This window comes from Marmota flaviventris, unplaced genomic scaffold (genome assembly GCF_047511675.1).
Source record: "Marmota flaviventris isolate mMarFla1 unplaced genomic scaffold, mMarFla1.hap1 Scaffold_878, whole genome shotgun sequence".
Classification (NCBI taxonomy): domain Eukaryota; kingdom Metazoa; phylum Chordata; class Mammalia; order Rodentia; family Sciuridae; genus Marmota; species Marmota flaviventris.
In genome coordinates this window covers 100,493-112,500 of record NW_027288426.1, presented here as the reverse complement: position 1 = coordinate 112,500, position 12,008 = coordinate 100,493, and positions in this window count along the sequence as shown.

The window sequence follows — 12,008 nt, the reverse complement described above, 5'->3', positions numbered from 1 at the left end:
CTGGAAGAGTACCCGTATTGCTGCTTCTCGTTTGACTCGGTTCGATGCGGGACTGAGACTGCTACTGGACATTCGAACGCATTGCACTCTACCTGCAGAGATATATTCACAGCCCTAGATGATTGGTTTCCTTTTTTGGTTGGGGGCGGGGAGGCGGGGCTTGTTTGATTGTTTGCCGCGCTGGTTTACTTACATTTCTTCTCCCCCTCTTCCGCCCCCACCCTCCCGCAGGTTGACCAGTTGGCCGGTTTGCCCCAGCACGACCGGGGTCGACCAGTTGTCCGCATGAGGACTTGGAATTTTTTTCCATGCGGTAAGTACGGAGGTCGACCAGCTGTCCTAACATAAGCGGGATGGGGGTTGGGGTCGAAATTGGTGTTCACTCATACACGCCTTTTCTTTCTTTCTTTCCTTCCTTCCTTCCTTCCTTCCTTCCTTTTTTTTTTTTTTTTTTTTAATATTTATTGTTTAGTTTTCGGTGGACCCAACATCTTTATTTTATTATTATTATTTTTTAACTTATTTTTATTTATTTTATGTTTTATTTGGTGCGATCTAACCCAGCGCCCCATGCTACCGGTTGAGCCACACACCCAGCCCCTAAGTTTCACCCTTCTCTCTCTCTCTCTCTCTCTCTCTCTCTCTCTCTCTCTCTCTCTCTCTCTCTCTTCCTTGACCCCCTCATCCTATTACTCCTTTCCTCCTCCAAGGCAACACACACACACACACACACACACACACACACACACACACACACATATATATATATATATATCCCGGAGGTCGACCAGTACACCCCCAACGAAAGAGGTCGACCAGTTGTCCCAATGTAAATACTGCCTGGGTAAGTGAAATTATGTGTGTTTTTCTTTTGGTTGCCTTTGATGTGGAACTGGGAGTGCTACTGGAGTTTTGACGCATTGCACTCTGCCTGCCTCATCCTCCCGAGTCCCTGGGATTACAATCCTGTGCCACCAGGGGCATCTGTGTGCAAAATGGAGTTCGCAGACTTCTCTTGTCTCATTTCTTCCTCTGTTTTTCTCCTCCTCCTCCTCCTCCTCCTCCTCCTCCTCCTCCTCCTCCTCGCCCCGCCTTCCCCTCCCCTCCCCCACCCGCACCCTAACCTCCCCCTCCCCTCCCCTCCGCTCTCCCTCTCCCCCTCCCTCTCCTCCTCCTCCTCCTCCTCCTCCTCCTCCTCCTCTTCCTCTTCCTCCCCCCATCCCCCCCCCGCCCAAGTTAATTTGTCAATGGTTTCTTTTTAGCTATAAGTGGCGGTAGGATGACTCCACGAATATTCCTTATTTCAAGTGGGGACATTCTTTCCTAATCGGGAGTTCAGTTTTAATTGCATGCATCAAATCATTACTTGTGTGGGTCTGGGCTTTTTCTTCTCTTGGTGGTCAGTACCTGGAGAGGAATGTCACAGCCAGGGGGGGGGTGCTCTTGAGTGTTTGTGCATTTCTGTCCTTCCTTGCCCACCAACTCAACTCTCGCTCGCTCCCTCTCTCCTTCCCTCCTTCCTTTCTTTCACTTTTGCTTCACTGTTTCTTTCCTGCTGGTGCTGGTGCTGGTGGTGCTTCCTTTCGTTTACTTTTCTTTATTTTTGTTCTTGATTTTTTTTTTTTAATATTTGCTCCCCCTCCCCCGGCCTTTCTCTCTCTCTCTCTCTCTCTCTCTCTCTCTCTCTCTCTCTCTCTCTCTCTCTCTCCTCTTCCTGTTGCTGAAAGCTTGGCCCAATCCAATAAGGATGGCAAGGTCTTGAGACACAGGAAAAAAGGCTTATGGCAGCACTGGCAAAGCAAAAACACAGGGACTCTTCTGCACGTCAGCAACAACAGGAGATTTTGTAGAGGAGATTCAAAGGCCACCTTGCACTTCTTCCTGGCCGCAGTTGTAATTCGGCTTCTTACTTTTGATAAGAGTCATTTCTGACATCCTCTGGTCTCCAAAGTCTATGTGACTTCAAGACTACGCTGGGCGTGGACTCGTGCCTAAAACAGGGAAGAAAGGTGATATGATTTCCACTGGATTGAATCCAGAAGTACCTAACCACCACCACGGAGTTACACCTCAATTTTTTTTTTTTTTTTTTTTTTTTGAGAGGGAGTGTCCCTTGATTGCTCATGTTGGCTAACATCAAAGGAGACAACATCCTATCTCAGTCTGTGATAAACCCTGTGGTGGTGTTATCACATGGGGTGGGGGGGGTGGTGTCCTTCCCCTTCCCCTTCCCCTTCCCTCTCTCCTTTCTCTATTTGCTGGTTAAAGCTCAAGGTCTCTGGAGGTTGCCTGAGTACTCCCAGGACCTCACCTTCTCTGGTGAGTAGCTGAGGTGGTGGTTGCTGGACACGGTCCTACCATTCTGATCTTTCACTACTCTTACTGTTCTCTTCCAGGACTTTTGGATCGACTTCCTTCTTCCAAGGATGGTGGAATGATGACAAAGATGATTTGGGACACTTTTTTTTTTTTGGTGGTTGTTTTTCCTCCCGGATGGCTGTCAAACCTGCAGCAGCACACACATCCGTCCATCTCGAAGTGAAGAATCTCTAAAGGATCTTCAAGGAAAGCATGGACAAGGAGGATTCGGTCCCGGGAGACTCTTGACACGAGATGGGAAATCCCCCCCCCCCCCATTTCTTCTGGAAAGTACCTAATACCAATAAAGACAGGACAAAATGCAGCACAGGCTGGCTGGCTGGCTGAGGTTTATGTAGCGCCGAGTAGTTCTACAGGTAAAATTGGATCCCAGAGCAACTGTGCAGCTACTCAGGGTCCTTGCCTTCCCCAACTGTCCCCTATGGGACCGAAGCTGCTCCCTCCCCTAAGGCTTTCTCAGTCAGCTAATCCTCCACACTTAGGAGTGGTGAAGGTGGGACACACGTTTTAGGCTTGCTTGGCTTCTTCAGTCGGATCTCATCTTGCCACCGGGTCAGAAACACAAGCATATACACGAGAATGTGCATAGCGACGGGTTTCCACCCTGTGGAACTTGGGAGTCCACAGTGAGTGGTCTGTGGTCTGAAAAGGGCAGCCTCGTTAGTTGCAGTCACTGAACGCTAGGTGGCGCAAAGCTACCGTCATTTTGGAAGGCCTGCCTGAGTTCCATTTCCAGTTTAGATATAATCTATCTACATGTGTAGACATAGATAGATAGATAGAGAGACAGACAGACAGACTTAGATATGTATATCTATATCCATATAGAGATCACTAAGCTGCAAGCCGCCGCGTCATATCTTCCTCTCTTCCCTCAGCCTACTGAGTCCCTGGAAAGACAGATGGGCACGGGCCTCAGTGCGGTTGTTCCCCCGCCCCCCCTCCCCCATACAGTAAAGTCCCCCGGAAGCACTGGGGGGCGGGGAGGACATATCGCTTTCACCCCTGGTATCTGATCACTTTCCTTAGCCTTTAACATGCCCCACCTAGGAGATAGCTTCTGTGCCTCTGCCCGACCCTTGGAATTTGAACTATAATCCACACTTCCCCCATCCCACTCACTCCAATTCCCCAGCAGTAGTCCCTCCCAAGGCTGTCACCACTAGAGGTCCATAGTAAACACCTTCCCCCACCCCTGAGAGTTATGAGGGAGGGCCTGGATGAGGTTAAGAGAGAAACAAACAAAAACAAAACAGTGATGTTTCCTGTGTGTGTGTGTGTGTGTGTGTGTGTGTGTGTGTGTCTAGTGTGTACCGGTCTGCGCACAAAACCCAAACAGGATGAATTTGGGCCTGGGAGAAGGAGAGGGAGGCCCTTCCTGGGTTTACTTTCTGGGGAAGGGAAGAGACAAAGGAAAAAAGGTGAGGGTGTTGCCCAGCAATCAAGACCGTTTGTGGACCAATGCCCAAGGCCCTGGGTCTCTTCCCCAGCCTAGCATCACAAAAGAAACAAAAGTAGTGAACAAAGAGAGACTCAAACAACCAAAACAGGCAAGGCAATCTCATCTCAAAGTGCCCACGGGAAAGGAAAAAAAAAAAAAAAATGAAGACTGCCAGACTGCCGTGCTGGGCTGGGATGGGCTGGGGTCCTTTATATCTCAGCGTTGGAGTGCTCGCCTAGCATATTCGAGGCCCTGGGTTCCATCCTCGGCTCCAGATAAAAAGAAACTAATAACATAAAGGCATTGTTTCCAACTAGGCCAAATAAATAAATAAATAAAATCAAGACACTAGAAGAGACCTTGCTCACACAGAAAAAAAAAAAAAAAAGCGGGGGGGGGGGGCAGATCAAGATGGAAATCACTCTACCCTTGGCATCCAATAGACAAATAAGGCTCCCCATACTCATGTCAGGGTTTCCTTGGTGGGGATGGAACTAAAAACCAGCCCCTCACACAGGGGCTGGTTTCTGACTGGAGCCTGGAACTGGGGACTGAACACAGACACAGTTTACCACTGAGATAAACCAACATCCCCTCCCCTTTTTATACAGATATTTTTATACATTTTTGGTAAATCCATTGATTTATGAGTTGAACCCAGAAGCGCTCACTTGACCACTGACTGAGCCACATCCCCATATTCAATTTATCTATCTATCTATTCATTTGTTTTCTGGCTTGCTTGCTTGTTCTAGTTAAAGCTTGGTCCCAGGGTTTCAAAAACTGACTTCCAGACCACTCACGTAGAAAGGAATCAAGCCTTTATTAAAGCACAAGTAGTGGCGACTGAGCAGAAGAACATAAAGCTGTTCCCCTGGCCAGCCCCAAACAATTGCAAGGGTGCCCCTTATAAGCCTGAAACCTGCAAAAGGGACGTTTTGGGGGGAGGGGGCGTCTAGCTAATGCAAGCAAGCCATAGCCATGTTACAGAAGCGGGAGAGTGAAGTCAGGCGGAGGGACGCTCAGCCAATCACAATCAGCCTAGCCACTCCAGTGACAGAAGCATAGCCGCCCCCCCCCCCCCCCCCCCCGTTATGGGCTAGTTACAGAAACAATGTCCCATTTCCGTGTTCTTAAAGGTTTCTATAGCACAAGGAAAAGAACATCTTGCCCCAGTCATCACCCTTCTACTTGGCCTGGTTGTTTTACAGAATGGAGACATAAAACAAAACGGAGTCCCATTTGCTTTTACTATCACAACTTTTCTTTTGGAGACAGGGGTCTCGCGAGGTTACTTTCTCTCGCTATGAGCTTACAATCCTTCTCTCAAGCTCCTCCTGATCCTCTGGGGGGGGGGGGGGGGGGGAGGACAGACATGAACCCCCAACCCATGCCTGGCTAAAACTTGCATTTTAATTTTTTTCCCCTTTAATTTCTTGAGTTGTAGATGGATGGACACACTATCTTTACCCTATTTGCTTGTGTGCCCCTTTGTTTTGGGTTCTGTGGTGCTCAGGATCGAATCCGGCGCCCCACACGTCCCAGGCAAGTGGTCTACTACCGAGCTAAAACCCTAGCCCAAGCTTTGCATTCTAGAATGAATACATTTCCTTCAATGCTGAAGGAACACAGACATATTTATTGTACAACAAGCCCAGAGATCTTCACATCACATTGCCTAGAAGTCCTACGTACATTCATTGACCTTTGACTTTGGAAGCCACGTTCAGAATCTATGACTCTGGCCAGATAACTGCCACGATGTGGTTTTTGCTCACCAACAGTTGGACCTAGGTGAACAGCTTGGACTCAAGTGGACAAATACTCTTATGCGTTCAGAAAACAGTGCCACTCACCTGGTACAGGAGTATTCTTTCAACAAACGATCACCAAACCCTTACTTACTCAATTAAAACTAACAGATGTGAAAACTGGTCATTAATGGCACAGATCTTTTTATTTATTTATTTATTTTTAAACTTTTTTTTTAGAGAGAGTGTGAGAGCGAGAGACAGAGAGAGAGAATTTTTAAATATTTATTTATTTATTTATTTATTTATTTAGTTAGTTAGTTAGTTAGTTTTCGGTGGACACAACATCTTTGTTAGTATGTGGTGCTGAGGATCAAACCCGGGCCGCACGCATGCCAGGTGAGCGGGCTACCACTTGAGCCGCATCCCCAGCCCCAAGCACAGATCTTTTTTTTCTTTTTTTTAAATCTGAATGTTACACCGAATGCGAATGCATATGTTAGAACTTCCACATGTGTCACTGACTATGGGATAAGTTTAGAGCTTCGATACAATACACGTTCTAATAAAAAGGGCACTAATTGGTGACCTCTCATGTAGGAAACCTATATGTCTTTAAGTGTACCGACTTTTGAAGAATAAAATAATCTCTCACACACAGCATACTACTCTAGTCCCCAGATGTGCACACATCTCCAGTGACAGACATGTGGGGTGATTCAGGAGAATCACAAGACTAACACAGCCTCAGCAACTTATGGAGCCCTGCGGTAATGAGAGAGAGAGAGAGAGAGAGAGAGAGAGAGAGAGAGAGAGAGAGAGAGAGAGAAGGGGGGGTAGGTGTTGGGGGGGGTGTTGCTCAGAGGCAAAGCATCTCAGAAGGAAGAGGGGGAATTTATTATAATAAGAAAACATAAGAACTGAACCTTTACAGCAACAAAACTCTGACGACTCTGCTGACACTCTGTTGTTCGAGGCCTAACAAGGTTATCAAACAGAAAAGTGATTTTCTGGATGGAAATTCTAAATATTTGTTAGCCAATGGGCAGATAACCGACCCTGAAAGTCAATATAGCCTTCACCTATGATTAGGGAGGGGGAGGGAAGGAAAAAGAGAAAGGAAAAAGGATATGGGTTTTAACATGAGCCTCAGTGGCTGAGCAGTGAGACTTATACTCAAAGCATATAAAGTGGACCCCTGTTACATTTTCTTTCTGACCCCCACCCCCACCTCCCCCCCCCCCCCCAGTTCCTTGATTTGACAGTTGGGAGAAAATTTTTTTTAAAAAAGACAAAAAGGACAACAACAGCAACAGACAGAAACCACAGCCACCCTTACGAATTTCTGAATTTACATGAGTGAATTACTCTTCTTGATTCTCAGTAACATAGTTTATACTTTTCATGGTTTTTGGTTTGTTTGTTTGTATGTAGTTAAAAAAAATCAGAAGAAATTATTGGTATTCATTGCATATAGAGTGACCCATGTTAGCTCGATCTTATCTCTCAGTTGCAAAGAAGGGGGGGGGGGGCGAAAGGGGGGAGGGGTTGTTGTTGGTGGTGGTGGTGGTGGTGGTGGTGGTGGTGGCAAAAAGCAACCTGGAACCTGCTTTACCTAGGCTACTGGCTTGATAAAGTCTTCCTTACATGGATGTGTTGTAGGGACAAATGAGGCAAGGCACCGACCGAACAGAGCAGGAAAACGGTTTTATTTGGCTGCAGCCAAGTTCAGAGGACACGGCTGGCTTTTGCTGTAATGAATTAATCCCCTGAGTTCAGGTAGTTTCAGAGTTTTCTACCGAGCATGTAAGGGGAGGGGCTCAGAAACTCATGGTCAGCAGAAGTTCACATAAAAGCAGCTTTTTCTCTCACTGTTCTGGGCATGTTAACCCCTCGAGGACAACACCTGAGAAGGGGAGAGCTTCTTCTCCCCTGTCTAGTCTCCCCCTGCCAGCTGTTACCATGGAGTCCAGTTGGTAACTTCTTCTCGTATCTTAAACCTGTAGACATCTCTGTGAAGTCCAGCTCAAGGCCAGAGGCCTTGTTTGCACATTTCTTCAAAGTACTATTCTGGATATGTTTGTGAAAAACTAGTAAGGGGGAGTGCTGGTATCTTCTCGGCCAGTGGCCAAGTAAACAGGGTGACACGAAAATAGGAAGTTTATCCACCTTGAATTCTTTGGCAGAGACTCTTCGGGCTGACAGACCTAAAACCAGTCTGGGTGAAGATTTCTGAAGAGGCCCAGTTAAGACTTTTCAGTGGAGAAAGGGAGTGCCACTTCAGATGATGAATCATCGCAAAGACACATTGGACTGACCCAAACATATCACATATTTTAAGATTCTTCTCATTCACGGCAAAGAGTAAGCAGTTTTAGCTAACAATAGTTTGGTTTCAAAAGGCTTTTTTTTTTTAAATCTAATCCCCCTGCTTTTCCCTTAGAGCTCTTCTCTTTTCTCTAGGAAAACTCTACTCTTAGTCAGAGGTCCAAATCTCCGTTCAAATGACACAGGAAAAAAAAAAGAAAATTCTCTCAAGCACCTGGCCCCCTCCTGCCCCAAACAAAAAAGTTCTGGGTGATCAATGAATTTAAGAGGCAGGAAGAATGGATCATTAACAGAAATGAACATAACCACAGTTACTACTTTCTAAGAATTGGAAAGAATTACCCAGGGCAGAGCTTCCAATTGAAACACTGTAATTATTAGAGAACAAACAAACAAAGAAACAAACAGACAGACAGACAAACAAAAACCCTGAAGTACAAGAGACTCTCCCCTTCTCTCTCTATAACTTACACTCCCTCTCTCTCTCTCTCTCTCTCTCTCTCTCTCTCTCTCTCTCTCTCGCTTGATTTTCAGTTTCTCACTTAGTGGAGCACCCCTTTTCTTTAGGATCAATCTCCTCCTAGGTTTCTTTTTATACCAAAGGGGGGCAAGTTACACATGATCCAGGAGAAGGAGGCCAAAGCAATCAGATTACTAAGGAACATCAGGAGAGAGAAATTAAATGCTGGTGGACACATTGAACCAATGCTGTGAAACAAATGATATTCAAATTAACCTCTTAGTTTAGTTTTAAACCAATCGGTCAGCATAAATGCAGAGTTAGAGAGACAAACTGACCCTTAAAACAGATACGCGAAACCATACTGGAATTTGAAACAGGTTGGGAATTGTGAACAGCCTGGAGAGGCCACATTTTTCTTCCTTCAGGGGCAGTGGGAGAGACTTTGCACTGCCTTTTGTTATGTAAATTAGAACTGAGACCTGCCCCCAAGCAAGCCCGGTTTAGTGTAAGAATCTTACTTCCCCGCCCGTCCTGATAACTGGCACCCCATCCTGACAGAAAACAAATTTTCCCTTGCAGACAAAGTGGTAGGAACCCAAAGAGGCTGGAACCACCCCTCCCCCTCCCCCCCCCCCAAAGAAAAACCACAATGGCACCGAGAAGGAATAGTACAAGTACCTGCTCTCTCTAGGCTACTGATTTGATAAAGTTGACACTTTGTTGGGGGTATTTCAATCTCACCTTGACCCCTGACCTGCCCCTCTCAAGAGTTTGTGAAAGATGGATGCTGCTATTTCTCCCTGAGATTTGTGAATCTACAGGTTTATACTTTCTTTGGGTTTAATCCGGTTCTTGAAATGACTCCTGGCAGTGGCCAACATGCCCGACCTCCAGCTTACTTTTGTGTTGTTCAGAGAAGAGTTGTGGTGTGATTTCATCTTTTAGACTTTGTGGAGATTTGGTTTATGTTCCATTCTACGGTCAACTTTGGTAAACATTCCGTATTCGCTTTAAAAGAATGTCTGCTGTGTGGTGGTGGCCTTGCAGTGTTCTGAACATGCCCATTAGGTGTGGGTTGTTCGCGATGTAGTTCTGCTGTCCTTTGTTACTGATTATTTATTTATGGCCTAAGTCGTCAGCTGCTAAGGGATGAGTGTTCTCGCCTCTTTGCCATAATAGATTTATCCATCGTTTCTTTTAATTCTCTCTGGTTTTCATGTAGGTATTTATTTATTCATTCATCCATTTATTTATGTATTTATTTGTTTTTCAGCTGTAGATGGACACAATATCTTTATTTTTATTTATTTATTTTTATGTGGTGCTGAGGATGGAACCCAGGGCCTCACGAATGCAAGGCAAGCACTCTACCACTGAGCTACAATCCCAACCCTCATGTAGGTATTTTGAGGTTATTGAAAGACTTGCACACTACCTTAAGATTGTTGAATGCTTCCTCAAACATCTGACTGTTTATCAATGTGCTATGTTCCTCCTACGCCTGGCAGTGATTGTCTTGTGTGTACCTTGAAGTCATACTGAAAATAAAATAAATAAGTGACTGGGTACAGTGGCCTATGCCTGTCATCCCAGACACGCTTCTCTCTCTCTCTCTCTCTCTCTCTCTCTCTCTCTCTCTCTCTCTCACACACACACACACACACACACACACACACACACAGCCGAGGCAGGAGGATCGAGAGTTTAAAGCCACCCTCAGCAAAAGTGAGACACTAAGCAACTCAGTGAGACCCTGTCTCTAAGTAACATACTAGATAGGTAGGGCTAGGGGATGTGGCTCCGCAGTCAGTGAGTGCCACTGAGTTCAATCCCTGGTTACAGGCCTCCTCCAATAAATAAACAGATAAATATATACATATGTTTATTTTGTTTATTTAGGTGATGATGATGATTTTAATGTGGTGCTGGGATTGAACCCTGTGCCTCATACGTACTTGGTAAGTGCTGTACCATTGAGCCACAACACCAGACTGACAACACCATGAAGTGCTCTTGCTCAGACTGTGGTCTCTCCTGTGTGGCTGGGGAGGGCAGGGGTTGGGTCCATTTAGGGCTGATAGATATTGGTTGCACTGCTACTTCTTAGATGAAACAGTGCGTAATATGTGCACACAGATAAAAATGAAGGTAGAGATGGCAAGCTTTCTCCAGCTTGATTTATCCCAGAGCATGTGGTGTTTCAGTCTAGGGCAACAGACCATGCTTTTTAGCCAAGGCAGCCTCACTTAGAGCCCTGTTACAGCTTCTTATTACCAAGTGCCTAAATGTAAAATTTGGCTCCGTGATATTGATAGATCAATAAAAATAAAAATACAACAACAAAAAAAAAAAAAAAAAAAAAAAAAAGAAAGAAATAAAAAGATAAAATGGCCAAACAGACAAAATAGAACTCCACAAGGAAGAATCCTTTTTCCTATTATGATTAGTATTCTTTTTTTTTTTTTTTTTTTTTTTCTGTTTCGTAGTACGTTGTCGGTGGACAGCACACCTTCTTTCGATTTGTTCCTTTTTGTATGGCGTGCTAAGTCTCAAACTCTGTGCTAGGCCGGTCCTCTGCCACTGACCCAAAGACACAGACAGCCCCTAGACAAGAAAGGATTCTCAGAGGCTGGTCATCTTCCAATTTTTTTTTTGTACTGAAAAAGCAGGAAACACAAAGCCCAAAGACAAGCAGATCAAATTCCCAAGCAACCGATTTCAAACTGATTTTTACATGTTTCCGTCAATTCCTACATAGTCTGGATGGATCCAACCGTGGCCTATCAGTCAGTCGGCCTGACTAATTGTGGCTTCACCGTGGTGGTTTCGGTTTTGAAGTCCCACACCGCCGGATTCTCTAGGGGTGCTGGGCAGACTGCCGGCGCCTCCTGCTGCTGCGGGGGACCCTGGCGCGGGGTGGGGGGGGGGTGGGGGTGGGGGTGGGGTGGGCAGCTGGCGGGACGTGTCCAGGTGACTTTCTACGACCCCTGCTAAGCGGATCTCGCTGACACCGACCGAGGTTCCGCGTCCCTTCCGCCTGATTTTGTTGACGGTTTTCGAGCTCCCCCTGGTGGCCGCTTTTATAGGAGCGTCTTAATCCACTTCTGAGAAGTATCTGTTCAGGTCCTTGGCCCATGGATTGATTGGATTATTTGTTTGATTCTTTTTTTTTTTTTTTTTTTTTTTTTTGGCTTTTTGTCCCCCCCCCCCCCCCCCCCCCCCGTTGTTGTTGTTGTTTCGCTCTGGGACAAGGGCCCACGCTTTTTAGCCAAGGCAACCGCTCTTAGAGCCCTGTTATAGCTTCTTATTACCAAGTGCCTAAACGTAAAATTTGGCTCTGTGACCCAATGGAAAATGACTTGCGGTTTAAGAAAATGCTCAAAAAACAACAAAAAACTCAGGTAAACAGATAGGTAAATAGACGGCCATTTGTAGCGGCGGTGGAGGCTGCGTTCCGCAGGCGCTGCGGAGAAGCTCAGAGGAGCCAGTCCCCGGCCGCTACAGCCCCTGACCCCTGCGCTCAGTCGGCTTCTCTGCGCCTCGGGCGGCACCAAGTCAGCCCCGGGGCTTGCTGCCGCGCCCAGAGTCCTTCCTGGCAGCTCCCGGCGCTCGGGACCCCCGCCCGTCCGCACACGTCCCCGAAGCC